General features: G+C 39.4%; 2 long non-coding RNA genes across 2 annotated transcripts; both read right to left on the reverse strand.

The window, feature by feature from the left end:
• Window positions 1–4,135: 4,135 nt before the first annotated feature.
• On the reverse strand, window positions 4,136–7,118 carry LOC131022804 (uncharacterized). The gene is made up of 3 exons (XR_009101429.1): window positions 6,895–7,118; window positions 4,879–4,942; window positions 4,136–4,362 (listed from the first exon to the last, which is right to left on the reverse strand). It is a non-coding gene; the product is annotated as an uncharacterized LOC131022804 (long non-coding RNA).
• Window positions 7,119–14,277: 7,159 nt separating this feature from the next.
• LOC131022798 (uncharacterized) lies at window positions 14,278–18,184 on the reverse strand. The gene is made up of 4 exons (XR_009101424.1): window positions 17,961–18,184; window positions 15,945–16,008; window positions 14,626–15,428; window positions 14,278–14,550 (listed from the first exon to the last, which is right to left on the reverse strand). It is a non-coding gene; the product is annotated as an uncharacterized LOC131022798 (long non-coding RNA).
• Window positions 18,185–20,269: the final 2,085 nt, after the last annotated feature.

Raw genomic sequence — 20,269 nt, forward strand, 5'->3', positions numbered from 1 at the left:
GGGCTTCTTCGGTCAGAATTGCTCTGGGGTGTTGAGTACCTTCTGGAGCAGGGGAGAGTTGAGCTGGAGCGGCTTCTGCGCGTTCAACTCGATCTTCAGCAACTGGAGCTTCCCCTTGACTGATGCCATCTGTATTGGCTCCAGTCTGAACTTCAGACCTTTGGTTGATCTTCTGATACTGAAGCATTTCAATATCTTCATCTTTGCCAGGTCCCCACACCAAGACAGTAGAGGGCTCGATGTTGTGGATTTCAGCTTTGGAACCTTCAGCGATCTGAACATACTTTTCAGCATCTTGTTCCCTGAAATCATCTTTAGACTCATCAAAGATCACATGAGGTGTTTTCTTCAACACAAAGAGTTTGAGTATTAAACACTCGATAGGCTTTGCTTGAACGTTCTGTTCCAGAGTATCCAAGGAAAACTCCTGGATCAGCCTTGCTATCGAAAGTGTTTAACCTCTTCTTATCATTGTTGTGTATGAAACACTTAGAACCGAAAGCATGAAAGTAGGCAATCGATGGCTTTCTGTTCTTCCATAACTCGTATGGAGTTTTTCCATGTCTCTGAGTGAAGAAGGAGCGATTCTGCGTGTAGCATGCGTTGTTGACTGCTTCGGCCCAAAACTTCAAGGGGAGTTTTGACTCGGCTAGCATCGTCCTTATTGCTTCCTTTAGAGACCGATTTCTTCTTTCTGCAACTCCGTTCTGTTGTAGAGTTCTTGCTGCAGAAGTTTGATGACTGATTCCTTGTTCATCACAATACTTACGAATGACAGTATTGAGGAACTCAGTCCCACGATCTGATCTGATGCTGATGATGTTGACTTCCTTTTCAACGCTTAGTTTTCTCAACAGCTTTGGCAGTTCCTCCAGTGTCTCTTTCTTCTTGAAGAGAAATACAACCCAAGTATATCGTGAGTAATCATCAACGACTACTAAGGTGTACTTCCTATCGTTGTAGCTTCTTGGAGTGATCGGGCCTAACAGATCCATGTGAAGTAGATGCAGAATCCTTTCAGAGGAGTGTCCTGACTTTGACTTGAATGATATCCGCGTTTGCTTTCCTCTGAGGCATGCTTCACATTCTTGCTTCTTCTGGAATACAATAGAAGGAAGACCTTCTACTAGCTGATGCTTAGCAAGTTTGTTGATCGTCTTGAAGTTGAGATGGTTGAGTCTCTTGTGCCATAGCCAATTGAGCTCCGAGCTGCTCTTGCTGATGAGGCACGTTTCTGGTGGGCTGTTTTCCCAAGAAACGACGTAGAGACTTCCTTGTCTGAATCCTTTCAGAACCACCTTCTTTTGATTGTTTCTAACAGTGAATTCATCCTTCTTGATCTTCACTGTGAAACCACTGTCACAAAATTGACTCACAGACAACAGATTATGTTTAAGACCAGAAACAAAGCTAACATTACTGATACTGGCGTTACCCATGTTGAGCACACCGTAGCCTTTTGTTTCTCCAATTGAGTTGTCTCCGAATGCAACTTTGGATCCAGCTTTCTCAACATACTGAGATAGATATTCTTTGTAGCCCGTCATGTGCTTCGAACAGCCACTATCCAGATACCACGTTCTGATTGAAGTTTTGGCCTCTTCCTTCTTTTTATGTTTCCTGACATTGACCTGCAAGGAAGAGTTGCTTCAGGCACCCAATCAAGCTTTGGGTCCTTCGATGTTAGCTCGAGTTCCCTTTGGAACCCATATCTGCTTCAGAATTGGTCTGGCTGATCTCTTGCGCTTTATTGAATGTCTGATTGATGTCATTGGCGCTTCAGGTGGCACATGAGCATTCTTCTGTTGAGAAATCCTTTTGAAGGCCTCACTCTTGTAGCAGTTCTGTCTGATGAGTGGTTGAGGTCTTCTTTGCTCGGCGAAGTATCTTCCCTGAGATACTCAAGTCTTTGCAGACTTTTGGAGACTTGGCTGATGTCCAGTAGCTTGTTGTCGAGGATGGTTCTTGCTTCGTCTGGACTCAACATTACTTGGTCTCCACGGATGTTGTTCCTTCTGAAACTGAACTGTGGATGTCAGTTTCTGACTGATGTGGCTTTTCTTTCCCCTGGATTGGTGAGGAAGATTCTTCTTGACTCCTGATGTTCCTTCCCGGATCTTTGACTGAAATCTGCTTTCCAGCCTTTTCAATAGAATGATCTGGTTGGGGGCCTCCTTAGCTCGTTTGTAGCTTTGTGGAGGTGGAACATTTGATCTAGCCATCAGTCTGCGCTTGCGAACTTCATCCATATCATGATCTCTTGATTCTTCTGAGGTTGTGATTTTAGAAGGATCGTCCTTTGAGATGATCATGATATCCTTTCCTTTGGCAGCTGCAACCTTTCCTCCGATGCTGTTGACCAGGCCTTTCGATAGAAAGTTGCTCATCATGGGAGACTGCATCATGCAGTTCTTGACTGTTTCTTCCAGTTTGTGATTGAGCCTCTTGATTTCATGAGATGCTCTTTCACATTCTGAGTTGGAGATTCTGAGCTCTTCTTCCAGTCGACTGTTCTCCATGATTAGCTGATCAAGACACGTTTCATCCGGAAAGTAGATAATTGTCTGATTCTTAGCTCGTTCATTCCATTGTCGTAGTTGTTGTCAGCCACGCTTTCTGATTCATTGGCTATCAGGGCTCGGCTCTCATCATCTGAGCTGGAACTGTCGAAGTCGGATGATTCTGATGTGTCTTTGGAAGAGTCAGCATCGTCAGCAACCATCGCTTTCTTCTTTGAAAAGCTACGATCTTTCTTAGCTTTCAGTTCCCTGCGCTCAGCCGGAGTCAGATCAGGGCATTCATGTCGAAAGTGCCCTTTCTTTCTACATCCAAAGCATTCCAAGTCTTTGATGTCGTAAGCGGTTGACTTCCTTTCTCCGCTACGATCTGTGGAATGTCTGGAGTTTCCTTCTCTTTCTTTTCCTTTGAAGTGTTGCTTGTGGAACCTTCTGTACTTCCGGAACTTGGACTCCATCTTGTTAAATCTTTCAGTCAACAAAGCATATTGACTGAAGAAGTCCTCTGGGTTGAGTTCCGTTGGCTCCTTGATTTGCTTCTTGCCTTCTCTGGTTGAGGCCTTCAGTGCAACTCCTCTTGAGGTTGATGGACCATCTTCGTCTGATCCTCCAGCCTTCTTGATACCAAGATTTCTCAAAAGGTCGAACTCATTTGCCATGAGGTCGGAGAAAAGCTTGTTTGTCGGGAGCTGACTGAATCCTGGCTTATGCTGATGAGCGACTGAGTACGTCTGCCATTCTCCACGTGGCAGTGCTCGAAGAATCTTCAGGTTGATTTCTTGTTGAGTGTATTTGTCTTTGGAAATGGATTGAACTTCATTCAAGATAAGATTGAATCTTTGTTCCATTTCCTCGACAGATTCATTCTTGAGCATGAGGAAGGAGTCAAACTTCTGGCAAGCTATGGATAGCTTATTCTCCTTGATTTCCTCAGAACCTACGCACATTCTTTCCAGAATGTCCCACATCTCCTTTGCTGTTCCGCACTTGATGATCTTCATGACATGTTTGTCGGGAACGGTGCCGGAGGTGATGCTTTTGGCGAGGTTGTCTAACTCATCTTGCTTCCTTTCTTCTGTGGTGAAGTCTGCCTTTGACTTGGGCTGGACCTCATCGTAAGGATCCTGTCGGAGATCAGCAGGAACCCTTTTGATGGTTTCGGTGATGGTGATCGGTCCGCTGGTGATGACTTCCCACATTCGGCAATGTTGGGCGGTGAGGAAGCTTTCAAGCCGAAACTTCCATATGTCGTATTTTTCAATACTAAACATAGGTAGAGAAGATAATCTGTTGTGGTTAGTCTCCATCAAAAAAGAGACAACAGATAACGGCAGATAGAGCAAATTGCAAGCACAAAAAGAAAGAGTAAAACTTTTTCGAGACCTTTAAGGAAAAGGATCTAGTTCTGTCGCAGCCCGAAATCCCGACACTAGTGATAGTGGGGTACGAGTGTCGATACGACTATTTTTAAAGAATAAAAGATAAGAAGAATAGGTCGAACATCAAGCGGAAGCTCACATCAAAGCATGCTAAGGAAAATATTATCAATTGAACCCAAGGGTAAAATCGTCAACGTCGTTGTAACTTTTTAATTATCAGGAATTTCACGAATAAAAATAAAACAGGTATAGCTTATTTTTCATAAGGAAACATAATATGCAGAGTATCGCAGCAAAAGGCGAACCAGTTACATGTATGGAGACACATAACCGTGAGTATATTACTTGATTCATATTCAAAGTAACTTCACATCAAGACTTTATCGATAAAAAGGAAATACGATAAAGTAAATACGTCATCTAACGATTCCCCACCAGCACCAGACCAATCTCACTCCTCGCTTAGCCTGCACATTTAGAAATACATGCAGGGCGTGAGTATATAATACTCAGTGGGCAAACGCCGAAAAACAAGAAAGGCGCTCTTAGAGCTATAAGTTTGAAACTTGCCACATCTCAGCAATACACAGAAATAAAGTTAGCGTAAATGAATCTGTGCATGCAGTTTTCATAATCAACATCATAAATAAGTAACTGCGCAGTTTAAACATTCATCATGTATGTACCACTTCCACTACTCATCATCAAAGGTACTGAGAAGTAGGCCTCCCTCTCAAGTACCGTGACCGGCCGACCCGAAGACGGCTCACAGTCACCTCTGTGCACAAAATCCCGCTTGTGGCAGGACCGAATTCGTCTCATCAGTAGAGGGTAACACACAAGCTCAACATCAAAAATTGGCAAGTCAAACAGTTCTCAAACATCATTTATCTCAAATCATTTGATAATCTCATAACATCATTAAATCATCAAATCATTTTAGAAAACTCGGATAATATATTTATACTCAAAATATTGCCCACCTGAAGACCTTACTCAAAAACTCCCGTCAAAGTGGAGTTACTTACTTCCTTGCTCTGCTCGTGTCTTCAGGGATCATCGTCATCATCGAAGGTTCATGTCATAAAATGAATCCCGATTAGAAACTCAACGACAAAAACTCATGCCTCAACTCATGCTCTATATTATATTCTATCTCTTAATCAACTCTACATAAACTCTTTACTCATTTCAAAACCTTAAGTCCAAGGATAGGTTTCAAGAAAATCATGGTTCTAAGTCTCGATTTATCACTCATATATGGCTCGTCTAATATCATTCAAACACTTAGGCAACACAATCACATAAGGCACATAAGAAAATACCATCAAACGTCATCAAGACATGTTCTGTTTTTACACAGACTCGACTTCAAACTTTAACACGTTCTGACTCCGACATCCCCTGGACTCCAGACTCATACCAAACGAAAGGTATTTGAGTCTAGTTTCATTTAAAAAAAAGTAGAGTCAGAAACTCCAAGTGGTTTGGGAGATATGGCGTTTTTACCAAGGTCTACCATATTCGGCAGTTTTGAGCAATCGGAAACATTGATTTTTTTAAAATAGTAAACGTTGTCCAATTGAGCTCAAATTTGGTGGATATCTAGCCCATACAGTAAGGTTGATACCATAAAAATTTGGAAATCTAATTCACACAGGAAGTCACTGAAATGAATGACTTTGTCCCCTGTTCTCTGAAATTCCCGGCAGAAATGTGCAGATTTGGTTTTGCATTTTATAAAAATAGTAAATCAAGTCCAAATGACTTGAAATTTTACAGAGGTGCTCAAGACTCATGTAGGGACATTCTGTAAAATTTTCAAAGCTTTTTGATATCGACAAACCGTCGATCACAGTAGGTCAGTAGCCTACGAAAAATCACCAAAAATTCATTCCCAACTCTTAAATGCTCAATTTAACATTTATACAAAGCAAACACATCAAAACTCATTTTAAGCACTTAAAGCACTTAAAAACATTCAAATACATCAAAATACTCATAATACTCAATCTTGACTCTTTTCTTTCATCATCCACTCAAATCTCAAGGAAAACGTTTCTACAACGTATCAATCAAATTCCTTTCAATCTCATGCTCAAAATTTCTCAATCATTCATTATTGACCTCATACATCATGTAACTCATTTTACACATATATTTCCCTTTTTATCATGTAAACTAACTCTAGTGAAAAACTCATATATCATCATAAAATTCTCAACAAAAGCATGACAACTTCACAAAATGATCATAAATCAATTTGACCTCATTTTATCATTCGTTAACCCCACATCATATGAGAACTCAAAAACTCCTTCAAACTAAACTAAGTCCAAATTTTACTTAGCTTACATTAGACTTAATCAAACATATTAAAACACTACTATCATGCTCAATTACACATATCTTAAGTTAAATCACTTAATAGACACATAGACAAGAAGATCCTAATTTTTATTAAACTAAACTCTAAGAAATTTTATAAACTCACATGGATCTTTAATCTCATCATATATCTATCAATTTTAGTCATTTAAACTCACATCAAAACCATCAATTCACAAATAAGGGCATATATACACATATCCCTAATTCTAGTAAACTAATCTCATATCAAAACTCCAATTGACATCATATACTCAATTTACTCCATCAATCATCATCATATACACCTCATAAACTCATTTTCATCATCAATTCATCACCTTGATCATCAAGTCAAAAATTCCCAATTTGGGGTAAACTAACTCAACCGAATTTTTACATCACAAAGCATAGCTTTTCAAAACATACACAAATCATTACCAAACATCACATAGATCATTTTTCTCACCTCAATTCAAGGAAAGAAGAAGAAAAATTTTTGAAGGGTAAGATACCCATTTTTTCGAAAATTTGAAGGAAAAAGGGAGGGGGTGATTTCTTGCTCCAATCCTTCAAATAAACTCATATACACACTCATACAAATTATATCTATGAAAATGGAGATCACTTACCCAAGTTTTCACCAATTATCCAAATTTTCTCTCACTATTCTTGAAACCAATCTTCAAGGATTCTCTTGGATTTAAGTTAATAGGATGTGTTTATGGAGGATTTAAGTAGTGATTTATGTGTTTGGCATACTTGGTAGAGCTTCGGAGGTTTCATCAATGGCTAACAATGGAGGAAAGTAGAGAGATGAAGGGGAGAGAGAGATGACCGAAAATGGGGTGGAGAAGAGAGAGGAAACTTTTGCAAGATTGTATTTGATTTGGATGATCTTGTGTATCTTTAAAGAGATTTGTAAATCTTAGGGAATATTTAGTAATTAATGGATGATCTATCTCTCACTCTAATCTCTCTCTAATCTCTACACTCTCCATCTCATACTCTCAATTCTCTACTCTCTCAAATCCATACTTAGCAAAATTTAGGCATATAACATATGGTATGGGTGATTAAATAAAGTGTGTGAAAGGTGATCAAATAAAATCACAAAACTATGGTAATGTCACTCATTAATAAAATACCACATCATAAATATTCATGTGACCAAAATAATAATTATAGCACTCATATTAGTGCACTCACATATATATAATATTCCTCTTCGTAGGAAGAAAAATAATTTAAAAAAAAATATTATGCTCGGAAAAATTTTCATAAACCGGCCTCATTCGATTTCTCGATAAAAATAAACCATACTTGCTTTGGAAACTTAAACAAAATTCCAAATGCTAAGGTCTCAAATAAAAATCATAATAACTCGGTCACAATGACACACGTCACAAAATCACATAATTACTCAGTCACGTAAATTCACATAACATCACATCAAAACAGTCGGCAGACTCAGATAAGTTAGACGTCTCTCTGACCGACTCTATATATCTAGGTTTCTCACTCTTTCTTCCTCGACTCTATTTCCAACTCAGTATTCCTATTTTTCTTAATAGGACAGTCAATCTCTAACAATTCAGTATCCGGTAACTCTATTCCCGGTAGTTGGAAATAAAATAAAATCTCAACTCGATATCAATCAGCATCTCTATCTCAACTCATTTCTCAAATCTCATCACTCTAATTCCATCATCGGTTTATTCATTCGTATCTCTATTTAAAAGACAATCCGTCTTATCTACTCATAAAAAAAGTAGTCTCGTATTTCGACATCTCGGTACTCTTATTAGTGTTAAGACACTATCTCACAACATGAGGAAAAGTACGGGGTGTTACATCCTACCCCCCTTAAAAAAAATTTCGTCCCGAAATTTGAGTTATTCTTCTTCGGGAAAAAGCTCTGGGTACTTCTCTTTCATCTTCTCTTCAACTTCCCATGTTGATTCTTCTTGACTATAATATCTCCATTGGATTTTCATCAAAGGAATCGATTCGTCCCTCAATTATTGGATCTTCCAGTCCAGTATAGCATCAGGTCTATCTCATCGTAGCTCAAAACTGGTTCCAGGGACACCTCTTCTTGATAGATGACGTGTTTTGGATTAAACACGAACTTTCTCAATTGAGAAACATGGAAAACGTCATGGACGTTCGCGAAGCTCAGAGGCAACGCTAGTTTATAGGCTACATGGCCTATTTACTCTAATACATATCATAAGGTCCTATATATCTCGGTTTGAGTTCTTGTTAACTCGAAAATAACATGCTCCCCGAGATAGGGAAAAACTCACATAATCATCGTTTCTATCATCAACAGAATCTATTCACAATTACTCAATTGTTGAGTTTTCTTTTCTCGATTTTGCTAATCGATGCCATAATTCATGGCTAAGTGGTCTCACTTCTATTGTGGAAGTCTCTAATAGGTATAATTGTATAAGGTTGTCAAAGTGGCGCCTTCACGTGTTAACACGTTAAACATCCTTCTACGAAAGATGCCCCCTCTCGCTTCTTATTCTCCTATCAAAGCGTCGTTTCAGTCTTGGCATATCTTCATACTGCCCACATGTGTGGTGTAAGGGTGTCATGAGCTTCGCTCATAATCTCATTCCTCAACTCTTCTTTATCGGGTATACACACTCTCTTTTAGACAAAAAGGCATTATCTGTCGTCTCTTCATAATTCTCTACTTTTTCGGTTCGAAACTTTATTCGCAATCTTTCCATCTTCTCATCCACTCTCTATGCTGTGACCAATCTCGATCGTAGGTCAGGGGTAACGTTCAGCGCAGAAATTATTATTTCTGTCGTTTGTGGTGGTATTACTACCTCCAAATTCATCTTCTCGAATTCCTCGATTAGGTTCTCTTCTCGAGTAAGGAGAAATCCTAACTCTCCCTGATTCTTTCTGCTCAAAGCGTCGGTTACAACGTTAGCCTTCCCGGGGTGATAATTTATTTCACAATCGTAGTCTTTCATCAACTCTAGTCATCTTCTTCGTCGTATGTTCAGATCTTTTTGTTCAAAGAAATATTTGAGACTTTTATGATCGGTGTACATCTCACACCGTGCTCTATAGGAATGGCGTCTCCAGATCTTCAAAGCATGCACTACGGCTGCTAATTCTAAATCATGCGTCGGATAACTCATCTCGTGTGATCTCAGTTGTTGCTAAGCATACGCTATAACTCTTCATTCTTGCATCAGTGCACATCTTGGACCATTTCTCGATGCATCAGTATAAACTGCATACTCTTGATCCGCTTTTGGAATAGCTAACACTGGGGCTATTGTGAGCCTCTTTTTCAGCTCTTGAAAACTTCGCTCACATTCGTCCGTCTGACGGACTTGACTTCTTTCTTTAGCAGATGCGTCAATGGCTTAGCGATTTCTGAAAAGCCCTCAATAAAACGTCGATAATACCCTGCTAATCTCAGAAAACTGTGAATCTCGTGCGGTGTGGTTGGCGATCTCCGCTCCTGTACCGCTTGAACTTTTGCTGGGTCTACTTCAATTCCTCTCGCGGAAACAATATGGTCGAGAAAATTGACTTCTTCAGGCCAGAACTTTCATTTGCTAACCTCGCTTAAAGCTTTTCAGCTCGTAATCTTTTTAGCACGATCATCATGTGCTCTTTGCGTTCTCGTTTACTCTTCGAGTAAATCAGGATATCGTCAATGAAGACTATCACGAACTTGTCTAGGTATTTGCGAAAAATGCAGTTCATATGATCCATGAATACTGTCGGGACGTTCGTCAAACCGAAAGACATATCTTCCAAACATCTTTGAGTTTATAGTAATGCCATAATGCATACGCGATGCCGTCTTCGGAAATATCTTCCGATCATATCTTCAGCTGATGGTATCCCGTTCTCATGTCAAACTTTGAAAAAGTGCTCGCTCCTTGTAGTTGATCGAATAGATCATCGATCCGGGGTAACGGATATTGATTCTTCAACGTTACTTTATTCAGCTCTCGATAATCGATACACAACCTCAAGCTTCCATTCTTTTTTTTAACAAAAAGAACTGGTGCTCCACATAGTGAAACACTGGGTCGAAAAGAAAATCGTATCTAGAAATTCTTGGAGTTGCAACTTCAACTCTTGCAACTCTGTGGGGGTCATTCTATACGGCGCTTTCGACGTCGGTACGGCGCTAGGTTCTAACTCGATCGTAAACTCAAGCTGTCGATCTGGGGAAAACCCGGTAAAGTCTCAGGAAAACGTCTTTATACTCTCGCACATCTGGTACGTCGTCAACGTTTGCCTCGAATTCATCTCTCTGGTTCAAAATATACAACATACGCGGTTGTATCTTTTCTTCGCAAGAGATTTCTTGCTTACAGTGCCGAGATAATCGGCGTCTTCTTCCATTTTCTCTCAATACCAATGAAGGAAATTGGTTCTCGGCCAAATGGCTGAAAATATATTCGTCTCTCCGTGCATTGTTTCTTTGCACGATTTTCTTCTAACCAGTCCATTCCTCACATTTATATCCAAGTACCACATATGCATCAGTCTCAGATTTCTAATCTCGAGCTTAATCGATTCTAACTTAAATTCTAAGTTAGGGCATACGGATGAAACCGTAGTAATTCTGTCTATGGGTACGGCTACTCTTTAGAGGTTGTGGATCAAGCTCTATGTTCAGTGTCGAACAAACATACTATGGGCACATCTTTCAACTCGCCTATATCTAACGAATTTCCTCTATTCTTGTCCGGTGCTTCCTACTCAAGCGCGAACAGTTTCTGGCGATGCGGTTGATACGCCCACGACGATGCAGTCGATTCGCCTGCGGGGTTGGTAGTTGCCTTCCTGATTGACGCGGTCGATAGGCTGGCTGTTGTCGCTGTGGTGGAAATAGCGGTAGATTCCCTCCATTGCTTTGAGTTGCGGTCGAAACTGAATCGGTCGTCTTTCGCTTCCACTTTGCTGACGATTCGGACACTGTTTCGAATAGTGCCCGATCCTTCCGCAGGTATAATTGCTTATTCTTTCTCATCTTGCGTTATCTCCGACGTAATTTATTGCTCTTCGACAAAGCGATAACCCTCGCGGTCCTTGAAAAACTGCTGCTGGGGCAGCTGGGCCAATTAAAAGCCGTTCGTCTCGGTTCTGATATTGTGGTGGCGCATCATGACTCTGCCACGGCTTCTTGGGGTATTGACTTCGGTCGTCCCATTTTCTCTTTTCTTCTTGCCCGCATCCAGGAAAGGATGGATTGCACATCTGAGTGCTCTAACTCGTTTGGGTGCTGAAGCTCAAATCACGTTCTCTGGCTGCATTGCCAGTCTTATATCAAATGCTCTATTTAATGCTTCAGTACACATAACCGCATTCTGACTCGTTACATCGTCTCGTACCTCTTGTCTCAAACCTGATCGAAACAAAACTGACATCTTCTCAATCATCTCTTCTCGATATGTGGCACACCGGACCTAGTCGCGAAACTGACGTTCGTATTCAGCTACGGTTTTATTGCCTTATCTCATATCATCAACTCTATTTCTTTCTTCGATCGGTTTTTCTTTCTCGGTAAAAGTCTAAGGGAACATATATCAACCTTAGAACTAATTCTCATAACTCACGAATCATAAGACTCTTACTCAACATCATACTATTTTCTCAATTCTCATAACTCATCGTCAAAGACATATTTCATGTCTATCAATGCAACATTAGCTCAAAACTCTACTCAAGCATAGAGACTCTCTGGTCATCGTCATATAGACATATAAGAAAATTTTCTCTTTCGAGAACTCTTACTAATTGCGGGGCGTAACGAAAATAAAACATCCTCTAATACTACGACGATGCTACATCTATACTAGTTGTCATCTCAGTCTACTATCGTGGAAAACATTATCTGCTCTAATCTGTCATCTCGATCCCCTTGAATCTGCTATTGCCTATTCTGGCTTAGCATCACTTCTTCTCGTCCTCGAATTTGTTAGCTTGTTGCATACTTGGCTAATATAATAAAATCCATAATCGAAAAGTTGTGCTCGTCCCGTAATAATTATATTCTATGGCTGCTCCCATATATCGTGTTTCTTCCAAACACTCTTCTTGTTATACCATCCTAGTTACCTAGACATTCCTAATTCTTGTCGGATGTGGTAGGGTAATAGGATGTGATGAATAAAAATGCTTGATTTTGAACAAGACGAGCTCAAGTAATGGAATGATTCCATAATAGCCAGTGCTGTTTCAAGGATAATGAAGAAGTTACAATTAAGGCAAGATCAAAAGCTAGAACAAAATCTAGAACAAAAACTGAGATATGATATGATAGAAATAAATCAATACTGGAGGTAGAAACAATCCACTAAGTGGAAAATGAATAAATTGTCCACTGTTAAGCAAGGGGCAAGGATTTCCAACACAAACGGCTCAGGCTCAAACACAGTGGATCTGGAAAAATTTTCTCAATAGGAAATAGTTCATCTCCTGTTGGAGTTCAAATGGATGCAGAAAAATTTAAATACGACCCAGCGGGATAGGGACTCAATAAGTCTACTCTCATGACTACTCTAGCGATGAAACGCGCGGTCCCGGTGAAAGTACCTCTATTTCAAAGTACTATTGGTCGATAGTATCTATGCATCCCATGAAGTCTCCATAACACGTTCGTCCTATTAGGGTCGTGTCCCTAAATCGCGCTAAAAACTCTAACTCTCGTCGTATTATCTCAACGGTTGGTTTCTCTGTTCCTTTTCTTCATCTTCTTCTTGGTTTATGCTTGGTTCCCTCTTCTTTTCGGAGGTATACTACAAAAGGAAAAAGAGTTATATAACTATCGATCTCTAAACTAACCGTTCGTCTTTACAAAATACAAATCCTCGTTTCTCATTTCACTTCTATATCTCATTTGTGATCTCAAAGTTCTCAAAACTCTCATCCAGTCTATTTCTCGTCTATCATCGTTCGAAATTCTCATCAATCTCTATTTCTCATTTTTTTTTTTTTTCATCATGCATCAGCATCATCATCATTCTCAAAGCTCTGCTAAAGATAGTGAAACTCACTAATCATAAACATCTCTTGTATATATATATATGGAAAATTGCCTCTTTCTCGAGGTCTTTTACAAAAGTAAAGTCTTATGTACAAAAGCCCTAACTCCAAAATGATGCTCTAACTATACAAGCATCATACATACTAAGCATATATAGATCTAGGCTATACATACATACACACTATACTATGCTTCTCTACCTATATATATCAACTATGCATCTATACATATATACGCGTCTACTAGACATACGTGATCACTAGACATCATATCTCGAGATCCAGCTCGTCGCCTCAATCAATACGGGCTGTCATAATCTGACTCATCCACTATCGGAGTATAGACAGGTGTCTCAGGAATAGGTATCCACGTATCAACTCCATCGGCAGTAGTCTGTCGCTGCAGTGGCTGGGTCCAACCATAGCCGACCGTCATCTCTGGAGTCTCCTCCTCGGGGTCCTCCTCATCACTATCGGAGCGTGCCGGCCGAGATCCTCCCTCCTGAGCGTCTCGGTACGGTGAATATAGAATCGGGTGCATGTACGTCTGGAAGGCCAAAGTGCCAAGCTCAGGCAGCGGGGCAACCCTCGGATATGGATCTGAAGGAACATGCTGCGTCTCAGACTCAGTAGAATCAATCGGCTGTGTCGACTCAACAGGTGGCAATGGCAACGGTATCGTCGCCGGTGTCAAATCCCAAGGCGGGAAAACAGCACTGGGAGAAGGAATAAGTGATACAAACGCAAACGGATCACGCTCAATCCCAGGTGAGTACGGCTCGAAAACCATCGGCTCTGGATCATCGGACTCGAGAGAAACTGAAATCGGATCAGCTGGGGGTAGAGGTGCCATCAGAATCGGCTCCTCGAGAGGTGGAGGCACAACAACTAGCTCCCTTCCCTGGGCTGGTCCCTCAAGCTCTCCATACGGCGGTGAAGGCGGATCGCCATGAGCAAGATAACGGTGGCTCAGCGTCGCGATGAAGCCACTAAGGTCTCCGTACCTGATGCCCTCCAACCAGGTAGTATCTACGTACTGGGGCACTAAAGATGTCGCCCAGTCTCGCCACAAAGGTGGCAGTAGTGGAATCAAAAGCGTAATGGCCTCCGCGCCATCGATCCCATAGGGAATAGCCCTCCTCCATCGTCGGTGATAGTGTGCCAGAAGTTCACCCAAGGTGTCATCCTCGTCCGGGATATACTCCCTGAACCATCGCTGCATCGCTGTCTCGATATGACTCGGCATCCTGTAATATAAAACATCATATCCATTAGAAAATGGATGACGAAACTTACTTGGTACATCTCAATCAACAACATACTCGTCCTCGTTTGGTACGGTGGGGCATCGGCTATACTAGCCTCAACATTCCTCCTCATATTCCACATCAACTGCCTCATATCAGATTCCATCATCTCAAATAATTCCGTCATCAAAACAATTCATAACTCATTAGTAACCCAAACTCAGCTTTTAACAGAAAAGCAATAAGAAACAACATCAACCTCTTACCTCGTTAAGCCGGAGGAGATGGGGTGCTGGGGTTTCGTTTCAAACTGACTCTCTCAAACTAGCCTAAGAATTCAAATTAGACTAGTACTCAAGTTAAAAAGATACCAGTAATCAAAGGTTCAACTCAGTCAAGCAATAGACTCAGAGCAGATGACCTGCTCTGATACCACCCTGTCGCAGCCCGAAATCCCGACACTAGTGATAGTGGGGTACGAGTGTCGATACGACTATTTTTAAAGAATAAAAGATAAGAAGAATAGGTCGAACATCAAGCGGAAGCTCACATCAAAGCATGCTAAGGAAAATATTATCAATTGAACCCAAGGGTAAAATCGTCAACGTCGTTGTAACTTTTTAATTATCAGGAATTTCACGAATAAAAATAAAACAGGTATAGCTTATTTTTCATAAGGAAACATAATATGCAGAGTATCGCAGCAAAAGGCGAACCAGTTACATGTATGGAGACACATAACCGTGAGTATATTACTTGATTCATATTCAAAGTAACTTCACATCAAGACTTTATCGATAAAAAGGAAATACGATAAAGTAAATACGTCATCTAACGATTCCCCACCAGCACCAGACCAATCTCACTCCTCGCTTAGCCTGCACATTTAGAAATACATGCAGGGCGTGAGTATATAATACTCAGTGGGCAAACGCCGAAAAACAAGAAAGGCGCTCTTAGAGCTATAAGTTTGAAACTTGCCACATCTCAGCAATACACAGAAATAAAGTTAGCGTAAATGAATCTGTGCATGCAGTTTTCATAATCAACATCATAAATAAGTAACTGCGCAGTTTAAACATTCATCATGTATGTACCACTTCCACTACTCATCATCAAAGGTACTGAGAAGTAGGCCTCCCTCTCAAGTACCGTGACCGGCCGACCCGAAGACGGCTCACAGTCACCTCTGTGCACAAAATCCCGCTTGTGGCAGGACCGAATTCGTCTCATCAGTAGAGGGTAACACACAAGCTCAACATCAAAAATTGGCAAGTCAAACAGTTCTCAAACATCATTTATCTCAAATCATTTGATAATCTCATAACATCATTATATCATCAAATCATTTTAGAAAACTCGGATAATATATTTATACTCAAAATATTGCCCACCTGAAGACCTTACTCAAAAACTCCCGTCAAAGTGGAGTTACTTACTTCCTTGCTCTGCTCGTGTCTTCAGGGATCATCGTCATCATCGAAGGTTCATGTCATAAAATGAATCCCGATTAGAAACTCAACGACAAAAACTCATGCCTCAACTCATGCTCTATATTATATTCTATCTCTTAATCAACTCTACATAAACTCTTTACTCATTTCAAAACCTTAAGTCCAAGGATAGGTTTCAAGAAAATCATGGTTCTAAGTCTCGATTTATCACTCATATATGGCTCGTCTAATATCATTCAAACACTTAGGCAACACAATCACATAAGGCACATAAGAAAATACCATCAAACGTCATCAAGACATGTTCTGTTTTTACACAGACTCGACTTCAAACTTTAACACGTTCTGACTCCGACATCCCCTGGACTCCAGACTCATACCAAACGAAAGGTATTTGAGTCTAGTTTCATTTAAAAAAAAGTAGAGTCAGAAACTCCAAGTGGTTTGGGAGATATGGCGTTTTTACCAAGGTCTACCATATTCGGCAGTTTTGAGCAATCGGAAACATTGATTTTTTTAAAATAGTAAACGTTGTCCAATTGAGCTCAAATTTGGTGGATATCTAGCCCATACAGTAAGGTTGATACCATAAAAATTTGGAAATCTAATTCACACAGGAAGTCACTGAAATGAATGACTTTGTCCCCTGTTCTCTGAAATTCCCGGCAGAAATGTGCAGATTTGGTTTTGCATTTTATAAAAATAGTAAATCAAGTCCAAATGACTTGAAATTTTACAGAGGTGCTCAAGACTCATGTAGGGACATTCTGTAAAATTTTCAAAGCTTTTTGATATCGACAAACCGTCGATCACAGTAGGTCAGTAGCCTACGAAAAATCACCAAAAATTCATTCCCAACTCTTAAATGCTCAATTTAACATTTATACAAAGCAAACACATCAAAACTCATTTTAAGCACTTAAAGCACTTAAAAACATTCAAATACATCAAAATACTCATAATACTCAATCTTGACTCTTTTCTTTCATCATCCACTCAAATCTCAAGGAAAACGTTTCTACAACGTATCAATCAAATTCCTTTCAATCTCATGCTCAAAATTTCTCAATCATTCATTATTGACCTCATACATCATGTAACTCATTTTACACATATATTTCCCTTTTTATCATGTAAACTAACTCTAGTGAAAAACTCATATATCATCATAAAATTCTCAACAAAAGCATGACAACTTCACAAAATGATCATAAATCAATTTGACCTCATTTTATCATTCGTTAACCCCACATCATATGAGAACTCAAAAACTCCTTCAAACTAAACTAAGTCCAAATTTTACTTAGCTTACATTAGACTTAATCAAACATATTAAAACACTACTATCATGCTCAATTACACATATCTTAAGTTAAATCACTTAATAGACACATAGACAAGAAGATCCTAATTTTTATTAAACTAAACTCTAAGAAATTTTATAAACTCACATGGATCTTTAATCTCATCATATATCTATCAATTTTAGTCATTTAAACTCACATCAAAACCATCAATTCACAAATAAGGGCATATATACACATATCCCTAATTCTAGTAAACTAATCTCATATCAAAACTCCAATTGACATCATATACTCAATTTACTCCATCAATCATCATCATATACACCTCATAAACTCATTTTCATCATCAATTCATCACCTTGATCATCAAGTCAAAAATTCCCAATTTGGGGTAAACTAACTCAACCGAATTTTTACATCACAAAGCATAGCTTTTCAAAACATACACAAATCATTACCAAACATCACATAGATCATTTTTCTCACCTCAATTCAAGGAAAGAAGAAGAAAAATTTTTGAAGGGTAAGATACCCATTTTTTCGAAAATTTGAAGGAAAAAGGGAGGGGGTGATTTCTTGCTCCAATCCTTCAAATAAACTCATATACACACTCATACAAATTATATCTATGAAAATGGAGATCACTTACCCAAGTTTTCACCAATTATCCAAATTTTCTCTCACTATTCTTGAAACCAATCTTCAAGGATTCTCTTGGATTTAAGTTAATAGGATGTGTTTATGGAGGATTTAAGTAGTGATTTATGTGTTTGGCATACTTGGTAGAGCTTCGGAGGTTTCATCAATGGCTAACAATGGAGGAAAGTAGAGAGATGAAGGGGAGAGAGAGATGACCGAAAATGGGGTGGAGAAGAGAGAGGAAACTTTTGCAAGATTGTATTTGATTTGGATGATCTTGTGTATCTTTAAAGAGATTTGTAAATCTTAGGGAATATTTAGTAATTAATGGATGATCTATCTCTCACTCTAATCTCTCTCTAATCTCTACACTCTCCATCTCATACTCTCAATTCTCTACTCTCTCAAATCCATACTTAGCAAAATTTAGGCATATAACATATGGTATGGGTGATTAAATAAAGTGTGTGAAAGGTGATCAAATAAAATCACAAAACTATGGTAATGTCACTCATTAATAAAATACCACATCATAAATATTCATGTGACCAAAATAATAATTATAGCACTCATATTAGTGCACTCACATATATATAATATTCCTCTTCGTAGGAAGAAAAATAATTTAAAAAAAAATATTATGCTCGGAAAAATTTTCATAAACCGGCCTCATTCGATTTCTCGATAAAAATAAACCATACTTGCTTTGGAAACTTAAACAAAATTCCAAATGCTAAGGTCTCAAATAAAAATCATAATAACTCGGTCACAATGACACACGTCACAAAATCACATAATTACTCAGTCACGTAAATTCACATAACATCACATCAAAACAGTCGGCAGACTCAGATAAGTTAGACGTCTCTCTGACCGACTCTATATATCTAGGTTTCTCACTCTTTCTTCCTCGACTCTATTTCCAACTCAGTATTCCTATTTTTCTTAATAGGACAGTCAATCTCTAACAATTCAGTATCCGGTAACTCTATTCCCGGTAGTTGGAAATAAAATAAAATCTCAACTCGATATCAATCAGCATCTCTATCTCAACTCATTTCTCAAATCTCATCACTCTAATTCCATCATCGGTTTATTCATTCGTATCTCTATTTAAAAGACAATCCGTCTTATCTACTCATAAAAAAAGTAGTCTCGTATTTCGACATCTCGGTACTCTTATTAGTGTTAAGACACTATCTCACAACATGAGGAAAAGTACGGGGTGTTACAAGTTCAAATAGAACCTAGTCAGATGCAGATAGTTCTTGCGAACAAACTGCTCTGATACCAATTGTTAGGTCCGGGGGTCTCGAATAGGTGTATGGGGGGGGAATACACCTATAGGTTATTTTTATGACTATCTACTGACCTCAATCAGAGGGATCTCAGTTAGAGATTAAAACGAAACTTTACACGCAAACAAAGACTCATGTCTTACTGAAATCAGTTTTGACCAACAGAGTTGACGACTGATACTGAAAGCTCTTCAGTAATGAGTTATCAGTTAAGTTATTGGAACTTAACTGATTCAAATAAGGGCTTCAGTCGTGTTTGCAAAGATAGAGATGATATCGCTCTTCCTTACTATCAGATGATAGTTCAGTCAGATTGATATCATACGCAGCGGAAATTAAACTTAGTTTCGCAATAGCCTCGGTGGAGCAAGTTGTTGGATTAAGGTTTCTCTTTGCTGTTAGTCAGTGTTCAGTTTTATCAATTGAAATAGCACAAGTATGAATGTAAAACTGAAAGCTGTAAATAACACAGAGACTTTTACGTGGTTCGGAAAAACCCTTTCCTACATCCACGGCTGGTTGATCAGACCAACAATCCACTCCGCAAGTGCTTGCCTGGTGCACTGCAAACCGTACCCGTGTGCTTGTCTGGTGCACACAACCGTAAACTGAAGATAACCCCTCTTCAGCACCCACACACCTCGCGTAGGATTTCCCTGCTAAGCACACCTCGTGCTCAGACTTTTCACTCAGAGTTCAGAGTACCTTCCTGAACTCCGAATCACTCAAACACTCTTATGGGGGAGAGGTTTAAACGAGTGCCAACTATACTTACAAAGAACAAGTTCTTTGAAGCAAGTTTGACCTTTGGCTTCTAGGTAAATAGATATATGCCTAGGGTCTAAGAGAATGTATGTAATCAGCAGTGACTGATTTTGGCTTTGGAATTCTCTTCTTCGATTCAAGCTTTGGGCGGTGTAAGCTTTAGGCTGAGTAGCAATTTCGGCAGAGCTTCAGCTTATGTTGTTGAATCGGTGAAGGTTGAAGTGATCCTTGAGCGCTATTTGTAGGAGAACTCTTG

This window comes from Salvia miltiorrhiza, chromosome 4 (assembly GCF_028751815.1).
Source record: "Salvia miltiorrhiza cultivar Shanhuang (shh) chromosome 4, IMPLAD_Smil_shh, whole genome shotgun sequence".
In the NCBI taxonomy this organism is placed as follows: domain Eukaryota; kingdom Viridiplantae; phylum Streptophyta; class Magnoliopsida; order Lamiales; family Lamiaceae; genus Salvia; species Salvia miltiorrhiza.